The following is a 6,000-nucleotide window of genomic DNA, read 5'->3' as shown; positions in this document are numbered from 1 at the left end:
CCGCTCGCTGCCGCTCGGGTCGCGGTCCATATGACGGCACAAGCACGACAAACATCTGCGAGACGGGCGCGGGCCTGACCGGCGTGTCCGAGACGCCGTGGGCGGCCGTTGGGAGCTACTAGAGCAGCGCTGTGGCGTGCCATGGAAACAAGGACAGAAGACACAGGAGGTTCGACAAAGCATCCAAAACAATAAGCCCCGTCGTATTCCGGAACACTTTCGCCGTTTCATACTGTTTTGTTATTTCCAGAGACACTTTGGAAATCTTCCTAGGCACACTCTTCTTCAAACTGAGTTTCTTAACATCGTACCTTATGCTTAATACAACAGTTTTAAATCACTGTGGAAACATCTTTGTCACATCGCAAAGGCAGCATGAAAAGAGGGCTGGCAGGGGTAGCGACTAAAAAGCAAAAAATGAAGGCAGCCAGAGTTCCCAGGCGGTCACCGATCCGAGTACTAACGTTGTTGCTTGACTTCGGTGATCGGACGAGAACGGCAGATTTTTTTTTTTTTTTCCTTCCTTTTTGTTTATTTATTTACTTTGTGGAATTTACCACTGCTACTAAACAGTAGGCCCTGACGTATTTCAGAACTCATCTGTCGATTCGTAGTGTGTTGTTATTTTCGAGGCGTTCTAGCACTCTTGTTTCGCGCATTCTTGCTCAAACTGAGTTCATTACTGTAGTTTCGTATCTTACGTTTGATACAGTACTTTAAAATGCTTGTGGAAGCATCTTTGTCACACCTGAAAGTTAGTATGAAAAAGAGGCCTCGCAGGTGTGGCGACGTAAAAGTTAAAAATGAGATAGAGCCAACAGCACCCGGTGTTCCCAGGCGGTCACCCATCCAAGTACTAACCGGGCCCGATGTTGCTTAACTTCGGTGATCGGACGAGAACCGGTGTATTCAACATGGTATGGCCGTTGGCGTCCTTATAACGTAGCCGCACGGCAGAAGAAGCATTCGCCCCTTCTCCCAACACACGCAATCGCCGTTTTCCGTGGCACATTTGACGCAAAGCACGTCCTTCCACCTCGAAGGCGACGCGCAGTGCGGCGCGCCGCCACGTGGGTGAGACGCACAACACAGCACAGCTGCTCGTTGCACCGCCTGTCTATCATTCGTTTGGTTGGTGCGTGCGGCCTCCGACACTCGCGGGCGACGCATCTTGTGGGGCTTGCGCGTGGCCGGGCGGCGGGGGGACCGCGCGGGGTGTGGCAGTGTCCTGCTGGACCGACGGAAGCTTTCTCACCTGCCTGACACACGCCGCGCCGCGCTTTTCAGATATTTGCGTAATTTGCGCGGTGCACTCTCGCCTGTCCCCTCCCCTTCCGTCCCGACTTGTCTCGACTTTGCTCGACTGCCGCTCGCTGCCGCTCGGGTCGCGGTCCATATGACGGCACAAGCACGACAAACATCTGCGAGACGGGCGCGGGCCTGACCGGCGTGTCCGAGACGCCGTGGGCGGCCGTTGGGAGCTACTAGAGCAGCGCTGTGGCGTGCCATGGAAACAAGGACAGAAGACACAGGAGGTTCGACAAAGCATCCAAAACAATAAGCCCCGTCGTATTCCGGAACACTTTCGCCGTTTCATACTGTTTTGTTATTTCCAGAGACACTTTGGAAATCTTCCTAGGCACACTCTTCTTCAAACTGAGTTTCTTAACATCGTACCTTATGCTTAATACAACAGTTTTAAATCACTGTGGAAACATCTTTGTCACATCGCAAAGGCAGCATGAAAAGAGGGCTGGCAGGGGTAGCGACTAAAAAGCAAAAAATGAAGGCAGCCAGAGTTCCCAGGCGGTCACCGATCCGAGTACTAACGTTGTTGCTTGACTTCGGTGATCGGACGAGAACGGCAGATTTTTTTTTTTTTTTCCTTCCTTTTTGTTTATTTATTTACTTTGTGGAATTTACCACTGCTACTAAACAGTAGGCCCTGACGTATTTCAGAACTCATCTGTCGATTCGTAGTGTGTTGTTATTTTCGAGGCGTTCTAGCACTCTTGTTTCGCGCATTCTTGCTCAAACTGAGTTCATTACTGTAGTTTCGTATCTTACGTTTGATACAGTACTTTAAAATGCTTGTGGAAGCATCTTTGTCACACCTGAAAGTTAGTATGAAAAAGAGGCCTCGCAGGTGTGGCGACGTAAAAGTTAAAAAATGAGATAGAGCCAACAGCACCCGGTGTTCCCAGGCGGTCACCCATCCAAGTACTAACCGGGCCCGATGTTGCTTAACTTCGGTGATCGGACGAGAACCGGTGTATTCAACATGGTATGGCCGTTGGCGTCCTTATAACGTAGCCGCACGGCAGAAGAAGCATTCGCCCCTTCTCCCAACACACGCAATCGCCGTTTTCCGTGGCACATTTGACGCAAAGCACGTCCTTCCACCTCGAAGGCGACGCGCAGTGCGGCGCGCCGCCACGTGGGTGAGACGCACAACACAGCACAGCTGCTCGTTGCACCGCCTGTCTATCATTCGTTTGGTTGGTGCGTGCGGCCTCCGACACTCGCGGGCGACGCATCTTGTGGGGCTTGCGCGTGGCCGGGCGGCGGGGGGACCGCGCGGGGTGTGGCAGTGTCCTGCTGGACCGACGGAAGCTTTCTCACCTGCCTGACACACGCCGCGCCGCGCTTTTCAGATATTTGCGTAATTTGCGCGGTGCACTCTCGCCTGTCCCCTCCCCTTCCGTCCCGACTTGTCTCGACTTTGCTCGACTGCCGCTCGCTGCCGCTCGGGTCGCGGTCCATATGACGGCACAAGCACGACAAACATCTGCGAGACGGGCGCGGGCCTGACCGGCGTGTCCGAGACGCCGTGGGCGGCCGTTGGGAGCTACTAGAGCAGCGCTGTGGCGTGCCATGGAAACAAGGACAGAAGACACAGGAGGTTCGACAAAGCATCCAAAACAATAAGCCCCGTCGTATTCCGGAACACTTTCGCCGTTTCATACTGTTTTGTTATTTCCAGAGACACTTTGGAAATCTTCCTAGGCACACTCTTCTTCAAACTGAGTTTCTTAACATCGTACCTTATGCTTAATACAACAGTTTTAAATCACTGTGGAAACATCTTTGTCACATCGCAAAGGCAGCATGAAAAGAGGGCTGGCAGGGGTAGCGACTAAAAAGCAAAAAATGAAGGCAGCCAGAGTTCCCAGGCGGTCACCGATCCGAGTACTAACGTTGTTGCTTGACTTCGGTGATCGGACGAGAACGGCAGATTTTTTTTTTTTTTTTCCTTCCTTTTTGTTTATTTATTTACTTTGTGGAATTTACCACTGCTACTAAACAGTAGGCCCTGACGTATTTCAGAACTCATCTGTCGATTCGTAGTGTGTTGTTATTTTCGAGGCGTTCTAGCACTCTTGTTTCGCGCATTCTTGCTCAAACTGAGTTCATTACTGTAGTTTCGTATCTTACGTTTGATACAGTACTTTAAAATGCTTGTGGAAGCATCTTTGTCACACCTGAAAGTTAGTATGAAAAAGAGGCCTCGCAGGTGTGGCGACGTAAAAGTTAAAAAATGAGATAGAGCCAACAGCACCCGGTGTTCCCAGGCGGTCACCCATCCAAGTACTAACCGGGCCCGATGTTGCTTAACTTCGGTGATCGGACGAGAACCGGTGTATTCAACATGGTATGGCCGTTGGCGTCCTTATAACGTAGCCGCACGGCAGAAGAAGCATTCGCCCCTTCTCCCAACACACGCAATCGCCGTTTTCCGTGGCACATTTGACGCAAAGCACGTCCTTCCACCTCGAAGGCGACGCGCAGTGCGGCGCGCCGCCACGTGGGTGAGACGCACAACACAGCACAGCTGCTCGTTGCACCGCCTGTCTATCATTCGTTTGGTTGGTGCGTGCGGCCTCCGACACTCGCGGGCGACGCATCTTGTGGGGCTTGCGCGTGGCCGGGCGGCGGGGGGACCGCGCGGGGTGTGGCAGTGTCCTGCTGGACCGACGGAAGCTTTCTCACCTGCCTGACACACGCCGCGCCGCGCTTTTCAGATATTTGCGTAATTTGCGCGGTGCACTCTCGCCTGTCCCCTCCCCTTCCGTCCCGACTTGTCTCGACTTTGCTCGACTGCCGCTCGCTGCCGCTCGGGTCGCGGTCCATATGACGGCACAAGCACGACAAACATCTGCGAGACGGGCGCGGGCCTGACCGGCGTGTCCGAGACGCCGTGGGCGGCCGTTGGGAGCTACTAGAGCAGCGCTGTGGCGTGCCATGGAAACAAGGACAGAAGACACAGGAGGTTCGACAAAGCATCCAAAACAATAAGCCCCGTCGTATTCCGGAACACTTTCGCCGTTTCATACTGTTTTGTTATTTCCAGAGACACTTTGGAAATCTTCCTAGGCACACTCTTCTTCAAACTGAGTTTCTTAACATCGTACCTTATGCTTAATACAACAGTTTTAAATCACTGTGGAAACATCTTTGTCACATCGCAAAGGCAGCATGAAAAGAGGGCTGGCAGGGGTAGCGACTAAAAAGCAAAAAATGAAGGCAGCCAGAGTTCCCAGGCGGTCACCGATCCGAGTACTAACGTTGTTGCTTGACTTCGGTGATCGGACGAGAACGGCAGATTTTTTTTTTTTTTTCCTTCCTTTTTGTTTATTTATTTACTTTGTGGAATTTACCACTGCTACTAAACAGTAGGCCCTGACGTATTTCAGAACTCATCTGTCGATTCGTAGTGTGTTGTTATTTTCGAGGCGTTCTAGCACTCTTGTTTCGCGCATTCTTGCTCAAACTGAGTTCATTACTGTAGTTTCGTATCTTACGTTTGATACAGTACTTTAAAATGCTTGTGGAAGCATCTTTGTCACACCTGAAAGTTAGTATGAAAAAGAGGCCTCGCAGGTGTGGCGACGTAAAAGTTAAAAAATGAGATAGAGCCAACAGCACCCGGTGTTCCCAGGCGGTCACCCATCCAAGTACTAACCGGGCCCGATGTTGCTTAACTTCGGTGATCGGACGAGAACCGGTGTATTCAACATGGTATGGCCGTTGGCGTCCTTATAACGTAGCCGCACGGCAGAAGAAGCATTCGCCCCTTCTCCCAACACACGCAATCGCCGTTTTCCGTGGCACATTTGACGCAAAGCACGTCCTTCCACCTCGAAGGCGACGCGCAGTGCGGCGCGCCGCCACGTGGGTGAGACGCACAACACAGCACAGCTGCTCGTTGCACCCGCCTGTCTATCATTCGTTTGGTTGGTGCGTGCGGCCTCCGACACTCGCGGGCGACGCATCTTGTGGGGCTTGCGCGTGGCCGGGCGGCGGGGGGACCGCGCGGGGTGTGGCAGTGTCCTGCTGGACCGACGGAAGCTTTCTCACCTGCCTGACACACGCCGCGCCGCGCTTTTCAGATATTTGCGTAATTTGCGCGGTGCACTCTCGCCTGTCCCCTCCCCTTCCGTCCCGACTTGTCTCGACTTTGCTCGACTGCCGCTCGCTGCCGCTCGGGTCGCGGTCCATATGACGGCACAAGCACGACAAACATCTGCGAGACGGGCGCGGGCCTGACCGGCGTGTCCGAGACGCCGTGGGCGGCCGTTGGGAGCTACTAGAGCAGCGCTGTGGCGTGCCATGGAAACAAGGACAGAAGACACAGGAGGTTCGACAAAGCATCCAAAACAATAAGCCCCGTCGTATTCCGGAACACTTTCGCCGTTTCATACTGTTTTGTTATTTCCAGAGACACTTTGGAAATCTTCCTAGGCACACTCTTCTTCAAACTGAGTTTCTTAACATCGTACCTTATGCTTAATACAACAGTTTTAAATCACTGTGGAAACATCTTTGTCACATCGCAAAGGCAGCATGAAAAGAGGGCTGGCAGGGGTAGCGACTAAAAAGCAAAAAATGAAGGCAGCCAGAGTTCCCAGGCGGTCACCGATCCGAGTACTAACGTTGTTGCTTGACTTCGGTGATCGGACGAGAACGGCAGATTTTTTTTTTTTTTTCCTTCCTTTTTGT

General features: G+C 52.5%; 4 non-coding genes across 4 annotated transcripts; all 4 read right to left on the bottom strand.

Moving 5' to 3' along the window:
• Positions 1-812: 812 nt before the first annotated feature.
• On the bottom strand, positions 813-931 carry LOC126222450 (5S ribosomal RNA). Its single transcript, XR_007543352.1, has one exon. It is a non-coding gene; the product is annotated as a 5S ribosomal RNA (ribosomal RNA).
• Positions 932-2,179: 1,248 nt separating this feature from the next.
• Positions 2,180-2,298, bottom strand: LOC126222448 (5S ribosomal RNA). The gene has a single exon (XR_007543351.1). It is a non-coding gene; the product is annotated as a 5S ribosomal RNA (ribosomal RNA).
• A 1,249-nt stretch (positions 2,299-3,547) lies between these two features.
• LOC126222447 (5S ribosomal RNA) lies at positions 3,548-3,666 on the bottom strand. Its single transcript, XR_007543350.1, has one exon. It is a non-coding gene; the product is annotated as a 5S ribosomal RNA (ribosomal RNA).
• Positions 3,667-4,914: 1,248 nt separating this feature from the next.
• LOC126222446 (5S ribosomal RNA) lies at positions 4,915-5,033 on the bottom strand. Its single transcript, XR_007543349.1, has one exon. It is a non-coding gene; the product is annotated as a 5S ribosomal RNA (ribosomal RNA).
• Positions 5,034-6,000: the final 967 nt, after the last annotated feature.

The sequence above is a fragment of the Schistocerca nitens genome, unplaced genomic scaffold (assembly GCF_023898315.1).
Source record: "Schistocerca nitens isolate TAMUIC-IGC-003100 unplaced genomic scaffold, iqSchNite1.1 HiC_scaffold_232, whole genome shotgun sequence".
Classification (NCBI taxonomy): Eukaryota; Metazoa; Arthropoda; class Insecta; order Orthoptera; family Acrididae; genus Schistocerca; species Schistocerca nitens.
This window is presented reverse-complemented; position numbering and strand designations above follow the sequence as displayed.